General features: G+C 44.9%; 1 pseudogene; it reads right to left on the reverse strand.

Annotated features, from left to right (window-relative positions):
* Window positions 1–18991, reverse strand: part of LOC139385173 (probable leucine--tRNA ligase, mitochondrial) — a 49680-nt pseudogene extending 30689 nt beyond the window's left edge.
* Window positions 18992–23622: the final 4631 nt, after the last annotated feature.

Genomic DNA, 23622 nt, shown 5'->3' on the forward strand with positions numbered 1-23622 from the left:
AACTATGACAGACAAAATTAGAAAAAAAATCCAGAAAATCACATTGTAGGATTTTTAATGAATTTATTTGCAAATTATGGTGGAAAATAAGTATTTGGTCAATAACAAAAGTTTATCTCAATACTTTGTTATATACCCTTTGTTGGCAATGACAGAGGTCAAACGTTTTCTGTAAGGCTTCACAAGGTTTTCACACACTGTTGCTGGTATTTTGGCCCATTCCTCCATGCAGATCTCCTCTAGAGCAGTGATGTTTTGGGGCTGTTGCTGGGCAACACGGACCTTCAACTCCCTCCAAAGATTTTCTATGGGGTTGAGATCTGGAGACTGGCTAGGCCACTCCAGGACCTTGAAATGCTTCTTACGAAGCCACTCCTTCATTGCCCGGGCGGTGTGTTTGGGATCATTGTCATGCTGAAAGACCCAGCCACGTTTCATCTTCAATGCCCTTGCTGATGGAAGGAGGTTTTCACTCAAAATCTCACGATACATTGCCCAATTCATTCTTTCCTTTACACGGATCAGTCGTCCTGGTCCCTTTGCAGAAAAACAGCCCCAAAGCATGATGTTTTCACCCCCATGCTTCATAGTAGGTATGGTGTTCTTTGGATGCAACTCAGCATTCTTTGTCCTCCAAACACAACGAGTTGAGTTTTTACCAAAAAGTTATATTTTGGTTTCATCTGACCATATGACATTCTCCCAATCTTCTTCTGGATCATCCAAATGCTCTCTAGCACACTTCAGACGGGCCTGGACATGTACTGGCTTAAGCAGGGGACACGTCTGGCACTGCAGGATTTGAGTCCCTGGCGGCGTAGTGTGTTACTGATGGTAGGCTTTGTTACTTTGGTCCCAGCTCTCTGCAGGTCATTCACTAGGTCGCCCCGTGTGGTTTTGGGGTTTTTGCGATCATTTTGACCCCTCGGGTGAGATCTTGCGTGGGGCCCCAGATCAAGGGAGATTATCAGTTGTCTTGTATGTCTTCCATTTCCTAATAATTGCTCCCACAGTTGATGTCTTCAAACCAAGCTGCTTACCTATTGCAGATTCAGTCTTCCCAGCCTGGTGCAGGTCTACAATTTTGTTTCTGGTGTCCTTTGACAGCTCTTTGGTCTTGGCCATAGTGGAGTTTGGAGTGTGACTGTTTGAGGTTGTGGACAGGTGTCCACAATTAATACATTAATACAGGTAACGAGTGGAGGACAGAGGAGCCTCTTAAAGAATAAGTTACAGGTCTGTGAGAGCCAGAAATCTTGCTTGTTTGTAGGTGACCAAATATTTATTTTCCACCATAATTTGCAAATAAATACATTAAAAATCCTACAATGTGATTTTCTGGAATTTGTTTTTCTCATTTTGTCTGTCATAGTTGAAGTGTACCTATGATGAAAATTACAGGCCTCTCTCATCTTTTTAAGTGGGAGAACTTGCACAATTGGTGGCTGACTAAATACTTTGTTGCCCCACTGTAGCTGGCCGCTAGACTAACTTACCAACCTACATTTTTTTAATGACATGGGCTAATTGAGTGACTGCTGATGCGCAACCAAATTTCAAAATTGCACCTTGTGTATTCTATTAACAGTAAGTTGGACCAATTTCAACTCAGTCGGGGTCTCAAGGGCCTAAAAAAAAGAGGGGGCCGTTGGTTGCTGGGATATGGCTAGTTCCTCATGGGTATTGCCCTCCTTGTGGACTCGTGGAGTGAGAAAAACACCAAAAGCACCAAGCAGGGAACTCCCTTCTAGAGAGTTAAAGTTACATTCCCACAGCAGCCAAACGCCCAGTGTACGACAGAGACACACTGCAGGCTCAAGGACACACCGGCACAGTGACATCTACAAACATGTACAGGACACAGGGAAAGGCTGAATGTGATTCATGAAATTTTCCAAGCCACCATGCTTCTACATCTGTATTGCTTGCCGTTTTAGGCTGGGTTTCTGTATAGCACTTTGTGACATCGGCTGATGTAAAAGGGGATTTATAAATATAATTGATTATTTCAATCAGAGAGATGAACAAAAGCTCCGAGGCCAATAATACACAGTGAGTACATACTGTATGTGCAAGCCATGTGGACGTTCAAACCCACACACACATCCACGTACCGATGACAGTGTCTAGATGACCGTCAAACTCCTGCTTGCTGGAGATCACCAGGGGAAGTTCCTGACCGGTAAATAGGTTGTGAGCTGTGACCTCTGTCAGGCAGTCTGGGGGTCAAAGGTCAGGAGTCAGCACTTCTCCCCTGGTGCCTCATTATCAACACACACACAGAGAGAGAGACAAAGACAAGATAGTGAAAGAGAGTGACAGAGTTGGGGGAGTGAGAAAGAGAGAGAATAGTGTGTGAGAGAGAGAGAGAGAGAGAATAGACAGTGAAAGAGAGTGACAGAGTTGGGGGAGTGAGAAAGAGAGTGAGAGGGAAAGCGAGAGAAAGAGATAGATAAAGAGAGCGATTCAGGGGAATCCCAATAAATGGCAATTTGAATGCACAGAAATACCATGAAGTGATCCAGAGGCCCATTTTAATGTATCTGTGACCAACAGATGCATATCTGTATTCCCAGTCATATGAAATCCATAAAATAGGGCCTAATAAATGTATTACAATTGACTGATTCTCTTATTTGAACTGTAAATCAGTAAAATCTTTGAAATTGTTGCATGTTGAGTTTATATTTTTGTTCAGTAAAATGTGCCATTGCTCTGACAGAGTTACAATGGGCCACATATACTAAATATTTATTGTAAGCCACTTTAGATTAAAGCAGCACTTAAAAATGATCACAGACTACCAGGTCTGGACAGTGGTTCCTTCCTACCTCTGCCTGTCTGCAGGACTCTCTCTCCAGAGCTGAGCGGACTGGGCTGGTACCATGCAGCAGTCTGTGGGAGGGGACAATGGACAGGTAGGCAGCCCCAAACACTGCCTCTGGGCTGGAGGTGTAGCCTGCTAGAGTCTCCCCCGTCTCCTCCCCATTCACCTTCATGGAGGGAAGGATAGAGAGACACACACACAGTTTATGGATAAATACATGGCAGGACAGTAACTTGGCTACATTTGTTGTTGATCAGGGTAAAGGAGCGTTTAAAAAAACAACATAACACTAGTTGGTAAGAAAAAAAAACACAGTAGCGAGGTTTGTATACAATATTTAGCAATTGATCATGTTTTAACGTTAATGCGTTAACATGCTATCGCCTGACAGAAATCCCATTAAATTGTCACCAAAAATACAGAATCATAATACAGATACTCTGGGAGTCATTTAGTACAGAACACCCTTGACAATGTTCAAGATGTAATGGGCTGGTTCCTGCTTCCCATCTACAAAACCACCGATGGCACTAATTTTAATTACCCACTCTGCCAGGATCTGACTGATTTATGAGAACCCCCCCCACACACACACACACACACACACACACAGTGAGAGAGTCACAACCCCCCTTACCATAAATATGATTACGATTTTAATAAGGAAGGAAGGCATCAACCTAATACATTTCCTCCGTCTGCTGCAAGGAATTCTATGACTGGGGTGACTGGAGCTCACAATAGGCTTTTAGTAAAACCATTTTAGAATGTCAATACTCTTTCAACATTCTAAAAATGCATTGGATATTTCAATGGAAATAAACACACAGTCACTATGTTTGATTAAATTGCTGATTGCAGAGGGATGACTGGTGCTGCTAGCTGAATGAGAATGATGTAGCAGGTGAGAATCTATGCACTAATCCTAGTGATAATCCTAGAATATCTTAAAATGTTTATACCTGGAAGACTAAATAGTCTAAACTAAACCAGGATGGACTGACAAGAAGGAACAGATGAGACATGTGAGTCTAACCTTGAGGTGAAAGTGGAAGTAGCAGCCGGTGCAGTCTCCAATCCAGTTGGCCTGCATGGCCTTGACCCCGTAACACTCGGGCAGCTCCGCCAGGGCGTCCAGGAGGGGCTGGGAGAGAGAGAGATACATCATACTTTTTTTTATTTTATCATATTGATGCTAAATATATCCTAAAGATGTTAAATCATATTGTAATGTTAGATGAAGATACTGTGTACATTTGGGGAACACCCACTGGGTTCAAGTCCCAGATCAGCACATCATCGACTTCACCTCTTTACCCCGAGAGGCTCTTCCAAAGCTCAGTCAATCTCCTGGCACAATATCAGTCTACCTTGTCTCATATTATGTAGTCAAAGAGGGATTTTAGAAATCCTGACCTCCACAAGGCCTACTTTTGCGTTTATCGCAAAGCAATCGCTCATGACTCAACAGTTTCATAATGAGAGGGAGATACAGATGTAGAGAGAAAGAGAGAGACACACACACACACACACACACACACACATTTTTAAAAGGAAGCTATGCATAACAACAAGGAGCAGGCCAGAAAGCCCCAGCTGGGTTCCTCTTCTGTCTGAATGGAGAATATAAAAAGGCAACAGCACCAAATTTGATATACCTCTCCCCCACTGTCACAACCCATTACCAAGCCACCCTCTGAGATCTCTACCCAACACACTGTAATAACACCAATAACAGCAATACAACCAATACTAACAATGGCGATAAGGATGATTGTAATTGCAGTGTGTATCAATGTTATTTCACCGTTTCTAAAGCATGGATGGAGAGAGAAACAATCAGAGAGAGAGAGAGAGAAAGACAAAATCTGAGAGACTGAGAAAAGGATTGGTGTCTTGCCATAAATGCTGGTGTCTGTGTGTCAGTCAAGCAGCCTAGCAACAATGCCAGTGAGAGCATACAGCCTGGCTGCCAGCAGGCTGTTGTGTCTGAGACACCCCGCCTTGAAGTGTCACAGCGATGTCACCAAGAATAAACGCCCGTTGAGGGAGGGAGGTGAGGTGGTACTCTGCTCAAACCATGAGATGAAGAGAAAAAAACTAAACTAATTTGTGTCTTTGTCTCCAGAAAAGAAACAACATCATAACCCTCAGGTTGAATCAGAGATGTAGGCCTATGGCTGGGCCAATTCCAATGGTTTCCATGGCAACCTAGTAAAGCTGTAAAATTCTATATCAATAAAGTGAGGGTGGCTAAGGTTTTTTTGTGTGTCCGTGTCAATGTCCGTGTGAGTGCGTGCGAGTGTTTCCCTGCATCTTTTGTAGCATCTCTCCTACATGCGTTCATACATTAAATATTTGATCACCTTAACACATGCATGTGAATATATCTGAGGCTGCCTATGGAACAATCTAGCAAAGCTTAATAGAGTGTGTATGTTTGTATGCCTGTGTAAAATGATGAATGTATGTGTAGCCTGTGTGAGGCTGGTAATTGAAGTGAATGCCATGTTGTTGATTTACATGACACTACAGTGTGGTGTGTTCAAATGAGAGTCCATCAGTGTGTGTGATTATGCACGAAATAGAAAACATCTATTGTCAATTTAAGTATTAATTGTGTTCATCGTGTGTGTGTGTGAATCTCAGATGTAAAGTGCAGTGACAGGTAGGGTTGCACATTTTGGGGAATATTCAGAGGTGGAAACTTTCCGTGGGAATTAAAAGGAATATATGGGAAATAACGGGACTATATGGGAATTAATGGAAATATATACAAATTAATATTAATACCATTTAAATGTAGATGTTTTTTGCATAGGATATATTTACCATATCATATGGAGACAGAAACATAAACCTTTTAACTTATCATAGGTAGACATAACTGCAAATTATTCCAATTGAAATTTTAAAAAACTATTTAGTTATGAATTTAAATTTAATGAAACTAGTTTTGTTCACATGGGATGATTTCACTGAACAACAAAAGAAAGGGAATATTGAATGATCTCCAATGATACATCGCATCTCCCAAAAAACATTTTCAACATACATCTGTAAAATGATAGTCTAGAAACAAAAGCTTTGGTTGTTTTTTTATTTAACCTTTAACTAGGCAAGTCGGTTAAGAACAAATTCTCATTTACAATGACGGGCCAGGAACAGTGGGTTAACTGCCTTGTTCAGGGGCAGAACGACAGATTTTTACCTTGACAGCTCGGGGATTTGATCTAGCAACCGATCTAGCAACCTGGCCCAACGCTCTAACCACTAGGCTACCTGCCGTCATCCTCTCAGGCTTCCATGTCTTCTCCCTGGACCTCCTCAATGTCCACCTCTTGAACATCAGGCTCTGAGACCTCATCTTCACTGTCACTTTCCAACCTTGTTGAGGATGGCTCATGGTCAGGCTCAAAAAGCTTCAGATTTGCCCAGATGGCCACCAATTTTTCAACCCTTGTATTGGTCAGCCTGTTGCGTGCTCTGGTGTGTGTGTTCCCAAACAATGACCAGTTGCACTCTGAGGCGGCTGATGTTGGTGGGATTTGGAGGATGACGGAGGCATCGGGGGAAAGAGCCTCAGATCCAAAAAGTCCCTATGACCAAGTGGCTGATGAGATATGTTGGCACGGCTGCCATATTGCATCTCCATCCCAAAGCCCTTGCTTGGAAGTGAACTTCGCCAGACTGCCAAGAACCTTGCCCTCATCCAGGCCAAGGAGGCGAGACACAGTAGTGATGACACCATAGGCCTTGTTGATCTCTGCACCAGAGAGGATGCTCTTGCCAGCATACTTGGGTTCCAACATGTATGCTGCTGCGTGTATGGACTTCAGGCAGAAGTCTTCACGCTTTTTGATGTATTTCAGAACTGCAGTTTCCTCTGCTTGGAGCAACAGTGAAGTGGGCAGGGCAGTACGGATTTCTTCTCTTACATCTGCAAGCAGAGTCTGAACATCAGACAGGATGGCATTGTCTCCCTCAATCCATGCAATGGCTACTGTTATAGGTTTCAGGAGTTTCAGGCTGCTTACCACTCACTCCCAAAATACATCATCCAGGAAGATCCTCGTGATGGGGCTGTCCATATCGGCAGACTGTGATATGGACCATTTCTTGGAGAGACTCCTACTCCTTGAGTAGATAAAGCATGTCTGGTTGGAGGGTTGTATGCTGGGCGAAGACCATTCAGGAATCTCTTCCAATACACATTGCCTGTGAGCATCAGAGGTGAACCAGTTGCATACACAGCTTGAGCAAGACATTCATCAGCATTTATCTGACTACGTTACTCCATTAAGTCCAAAAAACTTCTGATTCCAGCCACCTGGGTGGCGCAGTGGTTAAGGGCGCTGTACTGCAGCGCCAGCTGTGCCACCAGAGACTCTGGGTTCGCGCCCAGGCTCTGTCGTAACCGGCCGCGACCGGGAGGTCCGTAGGGCCTACCGTCGTCCGGGTTAGGGAGGGTTTGGCCGGTAGGGATATCCTTGTCTCATCGCGCACCAGCGACTCCGGTGGCGGGCCGGGCGCAGTGCACGCTAACCAAGGTTGCCAGGTGCACAGTGTTTCCTTCGAAACATTGGTGCGGCTGGCTTCCGGGTTTGATGCGCACTGTGTTAAGGAGCAGTCCGGCTTGGTTGGGTGGTGTATCGGAGGACGCATGACTTTCAACCTTCGTCTCTCCCGAGCCAGTACGGGAGTTGTAGCGATGAGACAAGATAGTAGCTACTAACAATTGGATACTGTGAAATTGGGGAGAAAAAAGGGTTAAAATTCAAACAACAAAAAAACACAAAAAAACTTCTGATTCCAGGAGGACCATGAGCTGTTGCTATCAATGGTTTATTGTTTTCACCTCGAATAGAAGAAGACTTTTGTCAGAGGTTGCTTGTTGTGAGCGCTGAGGGAATTTTATGCACTTGGCCAGATTATTCTGCATCTTTGTTGCATTCTTCACATAGGATTTGGCCCAGTATTTGCAAATGTACACAGCTTTTCCTTCTACATTAGCTGCAGTGAAATGTCTCCACACATAGTGCCCGTGGCATTTTCGTGTAAAGATTAGAAAAACATTTGTAAAAAAACAAAACAATACAATTCAATGTACAGATAAATAGTTCGATTAAACAACTCCTTTGTAAGATAAATGTTTTAAAATGAAAGATGTATGGAAACAGGTGAATTAACACTCCTCAGTTAGCAGGCTCAAGCAAGCTAAAACCCACACGGTAGCAAAAGCTAACTAGCAGAAATTGTTAACAAGTTAGAAATGACTTAAACACACTTTGTGGCACTCTACTATTTACTAGTTAACAAAATATCATGCATGTCATATAAAATATATTCACCCCACCCAGTATCGTAATCAAAACTTACCAGAAAGCATGTAGTCCTTGGCTCAGACAGTGTAGTAGTGTGGGCTCAATAGCATCTAATTAGTGTGCAAGATCTTAAGAATCAGCTGTACATGTGATAGAAGAGTACACTGCACATGTGATGGAAAAATGCACTGTGCATGCAGAGGGTTGCAATTCTACTGAATTGGGGATGGTTTAACCAAAATATGCCACAAGACCTAGAATTGCCTTATGTGTATCCCACAAAAAAGCAAAGCTAATTTCTTTAAATGAATTTAAGCAAAATTCCCGGGCTTAACTTCCCATGGAAAAATTCAGACCATTTACAACCCTAGTGACAGGGTCATACTGCTGAAGCCTGCTGGTTAATGCGTGAGTATGTCTTTACCAGGGGAATGTTACCAGCATGCACGCACACATCAAGCAACTCTTACCAATCAAGGCTCTAGCAGCATAGGGAACCTGACCTTCTGGCCCACCAATCAAAGAAGTTTGGAAGGCTTCCACTCACAGCCTCTCAGTACCAACCATTCCTCATCTGGAGAGGTTTGAATCAGTGCACCTTCAGTTACTCTCACTCCATGTGCACAGGTTCAAGCTGCCTGTGTGTGTGTGTGTGTGTGAGTGATTGCATGTGTTCACGCTCTTCAGCCTGTGAGTGTGCCGCCTAACCCATGGGTGGAATAAATCTCCAGAGAGGGTCATTTCAACCCAGAGCGTGGCTGGTAGTGATTATGAGACCCTGCTGCTGGAGACATGGAGGTTTCTCATCAGTCAGACTGGCCAGGACCGGCGAGGCCAGCCTGGGAATGACACTCTCAGCAGGCTGCTGATTACACAGCCAGGGCTGGGTTCAAGTAATATTTATTTTCTTTAAAATACTCTGAGCATTTGATTGACCCAGTCTGAAGTGCCATATGGGTGGGCTTTGCAGTTTGCACTTTTGGAGCTATTCCATTGGTTCCATTGTGCCAGGTAAGATCACTCAATCACAGCTAAAGTATTTGAAATAAAACAGATCCTACTTGAGCCCAGGTTTGTTCCACAGCCAGGGCTGAAGCGGCTGCCATGGTTTCTGCAGTGATTGATGGCAGAGGGGTCCCCCCCCCCTTCCATTCTCACACAGCCTCTAATGTAGCCAGCCAATCAGATTATGCCAAAAGTCGCAGGTGGTGAGATTGATGTGATAGGATGCCCTTTGACCCTTGACGGGCTTATCACCAATACACCCTCCATGCGCACGAGACACACACACCTACCTTGGCGTAGTTGGTGGTCTTAATGAACCACTGCTTGAGTAATTTCTGCTCCACCAGAGCTCCAGACCTCCAGGAGCATCCACTGTCATCCACCTGCTCATCAGCCAACACCGTCTGGTCCACAGGGTCCCAGTTCACCACTGCCTGGAACACACACATGCACAGATTACAATTACTACAACTACACACAGACACAAAGACAGACATAAGCCAACATCACAGGAGCTGATCGAATCAGAGAAAGAGACGGATGTCTACTGATACGAGTGCCAAAATACTTTGCATCTGATTAAACTACATGACCTCTCCACTACAGCACAGATTTTCCGATTGTCTGTAATCTACTATACAAAATGTGTTTTCCTCACAAAGCCAAAGGAGGCTCCATAGTTACTGAAGACTGTTCCCCAGGCCACTGAGCCTCTGTGGCCTGCCTGAGAGTCATCCTCCTGGGGTGTGTCTCCCTCATCCTGCCTCCCTGGAGCTCTACACACAGCCCATGACAATACCAGGGGCATGACTGCATCACATTAGTTCAAAGTGTCGTCATCTCCTCGTCAGCAGAGATGGAAAGGAGATGAAGAGAGGAAACCACTTTGGAATATTGAGACAGCCTATGACAAGGATTGGACAGACTCAGACTCAAGGATCCCGAACCTACCTCTTTCTGATAGGCCGAGCTTGACGAACAGCTACTGGGTCCACCTGTAATAGTCTGGCAGGCAGGTGGTCACCTCCTGGTCAGAGGAGAGGGAAGCAGAGGGATCCACAAGATGATTCATACACACATGCTCACACACACACACACACGAGAGAAAAGAGTAATCCACCCACACAAAGCCTCCCACCGGAAGGTTGGAGGTGGTGCTCAGCTCCTCCCATTACTCACCTTGTCCCAATTAAAGCAGAGCCCTAGGCTGTCGAGCTGCTCCCGCATGGACTGGATATTACTGGGGACGGAGACAGACAGGGGAGAGGAGGGCGTTAGGGGGAATGAGAGAGAGAGAGAGAGGTGTTTGTGTCGTATCTTGTATTGTACCTCTTCGTCCATTCTTCCGGGTCAAGGCCTCTCTCGATGGTAGCGTTCTCTGCTGGGAGTCCATAGCATCCCAGTCCATTGGGTTTAGCACCTAAAAACAGTTACACAGAAATCAGTTACATATCACACCTGGCTGTTCTTCCCTGCCCATTGGGTTTCTACACATTACACACAGCCCCCAAGACAACAGTTCAATTCAATTTAAAATACTTGATTTGTCCCCTTAGGCCGGGCAATTACTAACACAGCTCTGTTCTATGCCAGAAGGCATGCAATATACGTAGAAGCTGTTAAACCCAACCAGAGTGTAAGGCAGAGAGGTGAGGGAGCATAACATCTAATGCATGTAGAGTGGCTGTGCACAGGCCCATTAAGGCCTAATGTTGTAATGTGAGTTGTACAGGGAACATACCGGCGCTGGTCTGATTGGATGTGTTAAATGGAGGATGGTAATAGGAACCAAGGCCTCTCTGTTTTCATCATCATCATCATCTATATTTCATTCACACTAGTATGGGGATGTTGTGTTGAAAGGCATTGTACTTTGCAGCACTGACAGATGTGATCAGAGGTTTACACAGGCTTCCAGCTTTTGCTTGCTTGCAGTCAGTCAGTCCCACCCTTCTCCTCCTCATGTGTTTTCTCACTTACTTCCACTTCTTCATACCAGTGTCTCCCTCCTTCCCTCCGCTTCTCACAACACTATTAAGAATTGATATCCTTTCACCCTTCTCTATTCCTTCTTCATGCTTCGCTTTCTCTTACTGAAGAGAAAGAAAACGGAGGAGAGGCAATAAAGGGAGGAGTGGAGAAGAGAGGAGAATGGAAGAGAATTGGAAAGAGAGAGAGGTGAGGGGGACAGGAGAGGAGAGCAGTGTGCATCAACTAACGAGTCTGACGTTTCAGACAAAAATCGGTATCCTTGGTAACTGCCTGGGCCTAATTTGTAAAGCTGAGTGCTGGAAGATATCAGTCTAAGTGAGCGCCTTCGTGCCAAGGTAAAATATACAGACATTGACTAGAGAAATGAGTACCTGTAGATGTAGAAATATAAAGAAGTCCCTACGGTCATTAAAATAGATGTGCTTGCCGTGTTAATACGCCGTTTTATCAGTTTAAATGTGCCCATTATCTAATGTAGTGAGGAGGACCTTTAGCTGATCTGTTGTCGAGAAGGGATGAACTCCTGACGGACAGGGACAGGCTGTCTGCCTCGGTTCATTTCTCAAAGTTACATCAGCCCAAAGAGACTGTCAGAGGCAAACTACTTTTTAACAGTCGATGCTCCACAACAACCCCAGGGCCAAAGTCAAGTCTCTAACTCCCCCACTACGACTGTATTGTCTACATTTAACCTATGGATAACCTATGGATAACCTATGGATAACGGAGGAGCTAAGAGAGAAACTTGTCCACAGAGTGGAAGACTTAGATGTATATTAGGGAGTGACTTGTCCATCCAGGCCAGCAGGACAGCCTGACAGACAGGAGTCCCAGGGGAGGGGGCTGATTTTGGGCATGCAACACACTGGCACGGCTATGCTAAAGTGTATGTGTGTCCACCCACACACAAATCCCAAAAGCTCTGGTTCCATCTGTGAAGAGACGAGCTGCAGGCTGAAAGCAGAGCAGAGCCACAGGCAGTATAACCACTAAACATCACACCGCAACTAGGCTGCAGGGAAGGGATTTTGTCTCTACAAGTGTAATCTCGTTGAATGAATGAACTAGTTGAAGACAACTTGTTCTCTCTCTGGTGTGTCTGTGCTCGCATGTTTGTGTGTGTGGACAAAGTAAATGGATTATCTTTCTCTCTGACAGATGCTGACAGACAAATATCCCCTTGGGCTGCAGCGTGTAGCTGTCTATCCATGACGGTCCATACGACAGCTGAAATAAAAGTGGTTAGGAAGACAGCATTACAGCCCTACTGCTGGTAGCCCAGATGCAGCCTACCTGCTTAGAAAAATAAAGTCCATATGAAGACAGAAATGTAGCCAACACTGTGACCCTTTGAGTGGATGAGGGCATTTGCTTAGTAAACAACCAGCTGGGCAAAGCTATGAGCAGCAAATACACAACAAACACACCTGCAGATATATTCAGTCACAGTCACAGCTGCATGACATACAGCAGGTTGATAATGGATGAGTAAACCCTGAGGGCTTATTGACTCAAGTGTGATGGATGAAACATCAGGGTTGTGTTCATTAGGGCATGCAACGGAAAACAAAAATGTGTTATTGCACCAGTCCCTCCTTGCTTCAATATGAACACGACCCAGGCGATGGTGCTCATAATTACTCTACTCCTCAGTCTCCTCTTTGCTTCTCCTGAACCTCAGTCTCTCTCCAACCCCTAGCAATCTCTCTCTGAGTGGGAGGGAACGAAACCCTGCTGCTTACAAAACAATGACAGGCCCGTTGTGCTACACTCACACAACACTGACAGCAATTTGTCAGGCTCCATTAAATCAACCCCTGAGGACTCATCCAAAATGGCACCCTATTCCCTATATATTGCACTGCTTTGGACCAGAGCCCTATGGACCCTGGTAAAAAAATAATTCCCTATAAAAGGGAATCTGGTGCCATTTGGAACGTAGCCTGAGAGAGGAGGGTCTACAACACAACACACACCAAAGAGGCGCTGTCCGTCTCGCTAAGGAGGGGGAGTGGGTTGTTATTGTGACGAAGAGAAGAATGGCTGGAGTAATGGTTTAGAACAGTATACAGAGGGAGGGAGTGTAAGAGAGGAGGGAGAGAGAGAGGGGGAGGGGAGGATGAAGAGAGAGAGAAGAAAAGAGAGAAAGAGTGAGATGAATGAGGGTCACAGTGAATTCTTTAGTAACCATTTCAAGCTGTGGGTGACTGGCTGCATTAGGGGACACAGTGACAAATCCGAATGGTGTCTCTGTGGAGTCATTTGTCACCGGTGGTTTGTAGGACACGGTGTGATCATCATCTCTCTTAAAACACCAACACACATTTTTCACACTTTTCTATGAGGTGGATAGTCATCAACACCTTAGAATGGATATTGGGAGCTTCCCTCCCTGTTTTACCCCTGCAGAAACACTTAAAGGCAGATGTCTTAGAGGGGCTCACCAACTGAAAGAGTCATTGTTTTGACATGAAACCCTTTTATGCCGTAATCATGTCTGATAATGTGCCATGCGTAGGTAGTCCCACTGAAAAGTGGTCTTGTGGCTAAGAGCACTTAGGTAATTCGCACAGTTCGGATTACCACTTTATTTTAAGAATGTGAAATGTCTGAAAAATATTTGAGAGAATGATTTATTTCAGCTTTTATTTCTTTCATCACATTCCCAGTGGGTCAGAAGTTTACATACATTCAGTTAGTATTTGGTAGCATTGCCTTTAAATTGTTTAACTTGGGTCAAACGTTTCGGGTAGCCTTCAACAAGCTTCCCACAATAAGTTGGGTGAATTTTGTCCCATTACTCAAATCAAATCAAGTTTTATTTGTCACATACACATGGTTAGCAGATGTTAATGCGAGTGTAGCGAAATGCTTGTGTTCTAGTTCCGACAATGCAGTAATAACCAACAAGTAATCTAACCTAACAATTCCACAACTACTACCTTATACACACAAGTGTAAAGGGATAAAGAATATGTACATAAACACTTATGAATGAGTGATGGTACAGAACGGCATAGGCAAGATGCAGTAGATGGTATTGAGTATAGTATATACATATGAGATGAGTAATGTAGGGTATGTAAACAAAGTGGCATAGTTTAAAGTGGCTAGTGATACATGTATTACATAAAGATGCATTAGATGATATAGAGTACAGTATATACATATGAGATGGGTAATGTAGGGTATGTAAACTTTATACACTGCTCAAAAAAATAAAGGGAACACTTAAACAACACAATGTAACTCCAAGTCAATCACACTTCTGTGAAATCAAACTGTCCACTTAGGAAGCAACACTGATTGACAATACATTTCACATGCTGTTGTGCAAATGGACTAAACAGGTGGAAATTATAGGCAATTAGCAAGACACCCCCAATAAAGGAGTGGTTCTGCAGGTGATAACCACAGACCACTTCTCAGTTCCTATGCTTCCTGGCTGATGTTTTGGTCACTTTTGAATGCTGGCGGTGCTTTCACTCTAGTGGTAGCATGAGACGGAGTCTACAACCCACACAAGTGGCTCAGGTAGTGCAGCTCATCCAGGTTGGCACATCAATGCGAGCTGTGGCAAGAAGGTTTGCTGTGTCTGTCAGCGTAGTGTCCAGAGCATGGAGGCGCTACCAGGAGACAGGCCAGTACATCAGGAGACGTGGAGGAGGCCGTAGGAGGGCAACAACCCAGCAGCAGGACCGCTACCTCCGCCTTTGTGCAAGGAGGAGCATGAGGAGCACTGCCAGAGCCCTGCAAAATGCCCTTCCTGCAAGAGGAAGGCATTGATGCTATGGACTGGCCCGCCCGTTCCCCAGACCTGAATCCAATTGAGCACATCTGGGACAACATGTCTCGCTCCATCCACCAACGCCACGTTGCACCACAGATTGTCCAGGAGTTGGCGGATGCTTTAGTCCAGGTCTGGGAGGAGATCCCGCAGGAGACATCCGCCACCTCATCAAGAGCATGCCCAGGCGTTGTAGGGAGGTCATACAGGCACGTGGAGGCCACACACACTACGGAGCCTCATTTTGACTTGTTTTAAGGACATGACATCAAAGTTGGATCAGCCTGTAGTGTGGTTTTCCACTTTAATTTTGAGTGTGACTCCAAATCCAGACCTCCATGGGTTGATAAATTTGATTTCCATTGATAATTGTGTGATTTTGTTGTCAGCACATATGTAAAGAAAAAAGTATTTAATAAGAATATTTCATTCATTCAGATCTAGGTTTGTTATTTTAGTGTTCCCTTTATTTTTTTGAGCAGTGTATTAAGTGGCATTGTTTAAAGTGGCTAGTAATACATCAATTTCCATTATTAAAATGGCTGGAGTTGAGTCAGTATGTTGGCAGCAGCCACTCAATGTTAGTGGTGGCTGTTTAACAGTCTGATGGCCTTGAGATAAAAGCTGTTTTTCAGTCTCTCGGTCCCAGCTTTGATGCACCTGTACTGACCTCGCCTGGATGACAGCGGGGTGAACAGGCAGTGGCTCGGGTGGTTGTTATCCTTGATGATCTTTATGGCCTTCCTGTGACATCGGGTAGTTTGCCCCCGGGGATGCGTTGTGCAGACCTCACTACCCTCTGGAGAGCCTTATGGTTGTGGGAGGAGCAGTTGCCGTACGAGGCGGTGATACAGCCTGACAGGATGCTCTCGATTGTGCATCTGTAGAAGTTTGTGAGTGCTTTTGGTGACAAGCCAAATTTCTTCAGCATCCTGAGGTTGAAGAGGCGCTGCTGCGCCTTCTTCACAACGCTGTCTGTGTTGGTGGACCAATTCAGTTTGTCCGTGATGTGTACGCCGAGGAACTTAAAACTTACTACCCTCTCCACTACTGTCCAATCGATGTGGATAGGGGGTGCTCCCTCTGCTGTTTCCTGAAGTCCACGATCATCTCCTTTGTTTTGTTGACGTTGAGTGTGAGGTTATTTTCCTGACACCACACTCCGAGGGCCCTCACCTCCTCCCTGTAGGCCGTCTCGTCATTGTTGGTAATCAAGCCTACCACTGTGTTGTCGTCCGCAAACTTGATGATTGAGTTGGAGGCGTGCATGGCCACGCAGTCGTGGGTGAACAGGGAGTACAGGAGAGGGCTCAGAATGCACCCTTGTGGGGCCCCAGTGTTGAGGATCAGCGGGGTGGAGATGTTGTTACCTACCCTCACCACCTGGGGGCGGCCCGTCAGGAAGTCCAGTACCCAGTTGCACAGGGCGGGGTCGAGACCCAGGGTCTCGAGCTTGATGACGAGTTTGGAGGGTACTATGGTGTTAAAAGCTGAGCTGCAGTCGATGAACAGCATTCTCACATAGGTATTCCTCTTGTCCAGATGGGTTAGGGCAGTGTGCAGTGTGGTTGCGATTGCGTCGTCTGTGGGCCTATTGGGGCGGTAAGCAAATTGGAGTGGGTTCAGGGTGTCAGGTAGGGTGGAGGTGATATGGTCCTTGACTAGTCTCTCAAGGCACTTCATGATGACGGAAGTGAGTGCTACGGGGCGGTAGTCATTTAGCTCAGCTACCTTAGCTTTCTTGGGAACAGAAACAATGGTGGCCCTCTTGAAGTATGTGGGAACAGCAGACTGGGATAAGGATTGATTGAATATGTCCGTAAACACACCAGACAACTGGTCTGCGCATGCTCTGAGGACGTGGCTGGGGATGCCGTCTGGGCCTGCAGCCTTGCGAGTGTTAACACGTTAACACGTTTAAATGTTTTACTCACATCGGCTGCAGTGAAGGAGAGTCCGCAGGTTTTGGTAGCGGGCCGTGTCAGTGGCACTGTATTGTCCTCAAAGCGAGCAAATAAAGTTACTTAGTCTGTCGGGGAGCAAGACATCCTGGTCCGCAACGGGGCTGGTTTTCTTTTTGTAATCCGTGATTGACTGTAGACCCTGCCACATACTGTAACGGTATGTGACGACGAGGAGGAGTAGTAGGAAGGATCAGAGGACCAATGCGCAGCGTGGTAAGTGTTCATGATATTTATTATAACTCAGAACACTAAAGAATAAAACAACAAAGAGAACGAAATGAAACCGAAACAGTTCTGTCTGGTGCAGACACAAAACAGAAAATAATCACCCACAACTCAAGGGTGAAAACAGGCTACCTAAGTATGGTTCTCAATCAGGGACAACAATTGACAGCTGCCTCTGATTGAGAACCATACCAGGCCAAACACAGAAATCCCAAATCATAGAAAAACAAACAGACAACCCACCCAAATCACGCCCTGACCATACTAAAACAAAGACATAACAAAAGAACTAAGGTCAGAACATGACATATACCTTGTGTCTGAGCCGTTGAATTGCGACTCTACTTTGTCTCTATACTGACGCTTAGCTTGTTTGATTGCCTTGCAGAGGGAATAGCTACACTGTTTGTATTCTCCTGACACAGCTGGTGTAACTCTAATACCTTGACTTTGTTGTCCTTAAGCCATTTTGCCACAACTTTGGAAGTATGCTTGGGGTCATTGTCTAATTGGACGGCCGATTTTTTTTATTTAATTTTTTTTTTTACCCCTTTTTCTCCCCAATTTTGTGGTATCCAATTGTTGTAGTAGCTACTATCTTGTCTCATCGCTACAACTCCCGTACGGGCTCGGGAGAGACGAAGGTTGAAAGTCATGCGTTCTCCGATACACAACCCAACCAGCCGCACTGCTTCTTAACACAGCGCGCCTCCAACCCTGAAGCCAGCCGCACCAATGTGCACCTGGCAACCTTGGTTAGCGCGCACTGCGCCCGGCCCACCACAGGAGTCGCTGGTGCGCGATGAGACAAGGACATCCCTACCGACCAAGCCCTCCCTAACCCGGACGACGCTAGGCCAATTGGGCGTCGCCCCACGGACCTCCCGGTCACGGCCGGTTACGACAGAGCCTGGGCGCGAACCCAGGGACTCTGATGGCACAGCTGGCGCTGCAGTACAGCGCCCTTAACCACTGCGCCACCCGGGAGGCCTGGACGGCCCATTTCTAACCAAGCGCACCAGTCCCTCCTGCAACAAAGCAGTCCCACAACATGATGCTGTCACCCCCTGTGCTTCACGGTTGGGATGTTGTTCTTCGGCTTGCAAGCTTCCCCCTTTTTCATCCAAACATTATGATGTTCATTATGGTCAAACAGTTATTTTTTTGTTTCATCAGACCAGAGGACATTTCTCCAAAAAGTATTATCTTTGTCCCCATGTGCAGTTGCAAACCGTAGTCTGGCTTTTTTATGGCGGTTTTGGAGCAGTGGCTACTTCCTTGCTGAGAGGCCTTTCAGGTTATGTCAATATAGGATTCATTTTTACTGTGGATATAGATACTTCTGTACCACCATATTGCATCTCCATCCCAAAGCCCTTGCTTGGAAGTGAACTTCGCCAGACTGCCAAGAACCTTGCCCTCATCCAGGCCAAGGTGGCGAGGCACAGTAGTGATGACACCATAGGCCTTGTAGATCTCTGCACCAGACAAAATGCGAGCATACTTGGGGTCCAACATGTACGCTGCATGTATGTATGGGTGTATGGGCTTCAGGCAGAAGTTTTCACGCTATTTGATGTATTTCAGAACTGCAGTTTCCTCTGCTTGGAGCAACAGTGAAGTGGGTAGGGCAGTATGGATTTCTTCTCTTACATCTCCAAGCGGAGTCTAAACATCAGACAGGATGGCATTGTCTCCCTCAATCCGTGCAAACTGCTATATGTTTCAGGAGTTTCAGGCTGCTTACCACTCTCTCCCAAAATACATCATCCAGGAGGATCCTCTTGATGGGGCTGTCTATATCGGTAGACTGTGATATGGCCATTTCTTGGAGCGACTCCTTCCCCTTCAGGAGACTGTCAAACATAGTTTATTTTTCATTTAACCTTTATTTAACTAGGCAAGTCAGTTAAGAACAATTTCTTATTTACAATGACGGCCTAGGAACAGTGGGTTAACTGCCTTGTTCAAGGGCAGAAAGACAGATTTTTACCTTGTCAGCTCGGGGATTCGATCTAGCAACCTTTCGGTTACTTTCGGTTACTGGCTCTAACCACTAGGCTACCTGACACCCCAAACACGATGACAACACCACCCCAGTGGGTGTTGCTGGGCAGCTTCAATGTAGTGCTCTTATTCTTCTCACTTTGCTTGGTGAGGTAGATTGCTGCTATAACTTGATAACCCTTCACATAAATAACCATTTCATTGGCTCTCTTGTAGAGTGTATGCATTGTTTTCAGTGCCATGATGTCCTTGAGGAGCAGATTCAATGCATGAGCAGCACAGTCAATAGGTGTGATGTGAGGGTAGGACTCCTCCACTTTAGACAAAGCAGCCTTCAGGTTCACAGCATTGTCTGTCACCAGTGCAAATGCCTTCTGTGGTCCAAGGTCCTTGATGACTGCCTTCTGCAATGTAGAGACCGGTGTGTCTGTTGTCCCTTGTGGCTGTGCTCTTGAAGAATAGTGGTTGAGGGGTGGAAGTGATGGTTAATTATTCCTTACCCACGAACAGTCGACCACCCATCAGAGATGATTGCAATACAGTCTGCTTTCTCTATGATTTGCTAGACCTTCACTTCAACTCTGTTGAACTCTGCATCCAGAAAATGAGTAGATAAAGCATGTCTGGTTGGAGGAGTGTATGCTGGGTGAAGACCATTCAGAAATCTCTTCCAATACACATTGCCTGTGAGCATCAGAGGTGAACCAGTTGCATACACAGCTTGAGCAGGACATTCATCAACATTTCTCTGACTACATTACTCCATTGAGTTAAAAAAAAACTAATTCCAGGAGGACCATGAGCTGTTGCTATCGATAAGGTGTACGATTAATCATTTTCACCTCGAATAGCAGTAGAGGGACTTTTGTCAGAGGTTGCTTGTTGTGAGTGCTAAGGGAACTTTATGCACTTGGCCAGATGATTCTGCATCTTTGCTGCATTCTTCACACATGATTTGGCACAGTATTTGCAAATGTACACAGCTTTTCCTTCTACATTAGCTGCAGTGAAATGTCTCCACACATCAGATGGTGCCCGTGGCATTTTCGTGTAACGATGATACAAAAAAAACGAGTAAAAAAAACAAATACAATTCCAGGTACAGATAAATAGTTAAGCAGTTAGATTAAACAACTTCTTTGTAAGATAAATATTTTAAAATGAAACATGTATGGAAACAGGTGAATTAACACTCGTCAGTTAGCAGGCTCAAGCAAGCTAAATCTCACATGGTAGCAAAGACATACTAGCAGAAATTGTTAACAAGTTAGAAATGATTTAAACACACTTTGCTGTAGGCTACTATTTACTAGTTAACAAAAAATCATGTATGTCATATAAAATAGATTCACCCCGCCCAGTATCATAATCAAAACTTACCAGGAAGTATGTAGTCCTTGGCTCAGACAGTGTAGTAGTGTGGGCTCAATAGCATCTCATTAGTGTGAAAGATCTTGAGAATCAGCTGTACAGTCGTGGCCAAAAGTTTTGAGAATGACGCAAATATTATTTTCCACATATTTTGCCGCTTCGGGGTCTTTAGATATTTTTGTCAGATGTTACTATGGAATACTGAAGTACAATTACAAGCAAGTGGCAAAGGCTTTTATTTACAATTACATGAAGTTGATGCAGAGTCAATATTTGCAGTGCTGACCTTTCTTTTCAAGACCTCTGCAATCCGCACCGGCATGCTGTCAATTAACTTCTGGAACACATCCTGACTGATAGCAGCCCACTTTTGCATAATCAATGCTTGGAGTTGGTCAGAATTTGTGGGGTTTTGTTTGTCCACCCGCCTCTTAAGGATTGACCACAAGTTCTCAATGGGATTAAGGTCTGGGGAGTTTCCTGGCCATGGACCCAAAATATCAATGTTTTGTTCCCCCAAGCCACCTAGTTATCACTTTTGCCTTATGGCAAGGTGCTCCATCATACTGGAAAAGGCATTGTTCATCACAAAACTGTTCCTGGATGGTTGGGAGAAGTTGCTCTTGGAGGATGTGTTGGTACCATTCTTTATTCATGGCTGTGTTCTTAGGCAAAATTGTGAGTGAGCCCACTCCCTTGGCTGAGAAGCAACCCCACATGAATGGTCTCAGGATGCTTTACTGTTGGCATGACACAGGAGTGATGGTAGCGCTCACCTGGTCTTCTCCGGACAAGCTTTTTTCCGGATGCCCCAAACAATCGGAAAGGGGATTCGTCAGAGAAAATGACTTTACCCCAGTCCTCAGCAGTCCAATCCCTGTACCTTTTGCAGAATATCAGTCTGTCCCTGATGTTTTTTTCTGGAGAGAAGTGGCTTCTTTGCTTCCCTTCTTGACACCAGGCCATCCTCCAAAAGTCTTCACCTCACTGTGCGTGCAGATGCACTCACATCTGCCTGCTGCCATTCCTGAGCAAGCTCTGTACTGGTGGTGCCCCGATACCGCAGCTGAATCAACTCGGTCCTGGCACTTGCTGGACTTTCTTGGGCGCCCAGAAGCCTTCTTCACAACACTTGAACCGCTCTCCTTGAAGTTCTTCATGATCCAATAAATGGTTGATTTAGGTGCAATCTTACTGGCAGCAATATCCTTGCCTGTGAAGCCTTTTTGTGCAAAGCAATGATGATGGCACGTGTTTCCTTGCAGGTAACCATGGCTAACAGAGGAAGAACAATGATTCCAAGCACCACACTCCTTTTGAAGCTTCCAGTCTGTTATTTGAATTCAATCAGCATGACAGAGTGATCTCCAGCTTTGTCCTTGTCAACACTCACACCTGTGTTAACGAGAGAATCACTGACATGATGTTAGCTGGTCCTTTTGTGGCAGGGTTGAAATGCAGTGGAAATGTTTTTTTGGGATTCAGTTCAATTGCATGGCAAAGAGGGACTTTGCAATTAATTGCAAATTCACCTGATCACTCTTCAGAACATTCTGGAGTATATGCAAATTGCCATCATACAAACAGAGTCAGCATACTTTGTGAAAATTAATATTGGTGTCATTCTCAAAACTTTTGGCCACGACTGTACATGTGATAAAAAAGTGCACTGCACGTGATGGAAGAATGCACTGTGCATGTAGAGGGTTGCAATTCCATTGAATTGGGGATAGTTTAACCAAAATATGCCACAAGACCTAGAATTGCCTTATGTCTATCCCACAAAAAAAGGTTCACTGTTATAAGCTAACTTTTTTTGACTTAAATTCCCATGGAACAATTATGGAAATTTCCCAGAAAGTTTCTGACCCTTTGTAACCTGTAGTCTGTATGTCTGAGTGCAGCTGCAGCAGGTTTCCAGAGTGTGTGAGGCAGCAGTTCTTTAATGATTCCCAGTGTCTTTAAGAAAGGCCAGCCAGACCAGTGAGGGGCTATCTGGACTACACACAGCCTGCATTCTGAATGGCACCCTATTTCCTACGGTCCATGGTCAAAAGTACTGCGTTTTTCGTCATGAATCTTGTTCTGGAGGCAGCTCCGCATAGTGGTAATTAGCTGGCACAGCCACACAAAGTCATAAAATCAGATTTTAAACTTAATCTTTACCCTAACCTCACCCACACGGCTAATCCTAATGCCTAACCCCAAATTAGGAACAAAAAGCACATTTTTGTTTTCATACGTTTTTACAAAATAGCCAATTTTGACTTTGCAGCTTGCCCATCTAAGGGGCACTCGCTCAGTTCTGCCTCCATGACAAAACTCATGACAATAAATGTCAACCTGCGCAATAAATAGGAAATAGGTTGGCATTTCGGACTTCACTCTGTATGAATCACCCAAGGCCAAGAGGGGCCTGAATAACTCAATGAGCTCAGACTGACTAAACAACCGTTTAAAATATCTTGAAGGACCTCATTGATGGTCTGAATACTTTTGTGTGGAAAGCTTGGGCTGAATCATGACGCATTGTGGGTTTGTAACAATGTCGTAACACAAGGTTGGCTGTCAGGGTCAGCTACAGTACTACTTGCCTTGGAGGATGGTTGTGACAACAGTAACCAAAAACAGAGACGGACAAACAGGAGACTGTGAATAGGTTACTTCATTACTAAGCATATTACGCCTATGAGTCAAGAATATTAGACAGTAAGTTAATGATTTAATGAATGTTTTAGAGTCTATGCAAACCAGAAGGCCTCCCAAAGGGAACACTAAACAGGGTTCAACCAGACAGACAGACACACACATATATAAACATAGCAATAGGGCCAGGTACTAATGTCCCATGATGACTATGGTTATTCTGAAGGATGCTTAATGACCAGAGTATGGTTTAATATTAGGCTAGTTTATAATTGGAACTAAAGCCAGGGGTGTTTTAAAATATTAATCTGACAATCTTTCCCAGAAGCCTCTACTAAGGGCCAACATAAAGCAAAGAGAGAACTTAAGAATTGCTGCCAACTCACCTCCTCCAGCGTATCCTTCTACCACTGCTCCATGATACAGGGGTGCCACCAGCACTCCACCCTGCGTCTGGTGTCCGCTTTATAGTCC

This window comes from Oncorhynchus clarkii, chromosome 3, assembly GCF_045791955.1.
Source record: "Oncorhynchus clarkii lewisi isolate Uvic-CL-2024 chromosome 3, UVic_Ocla_1.0, whole genome shotgun sequence".
Lineage (NCBI taxonomy): Eukaryota > Metazoa > Chordata > Actinopteri > Salmoniformes > Salmonidae > Oncorhynchus > Oncorhynchus clarkii.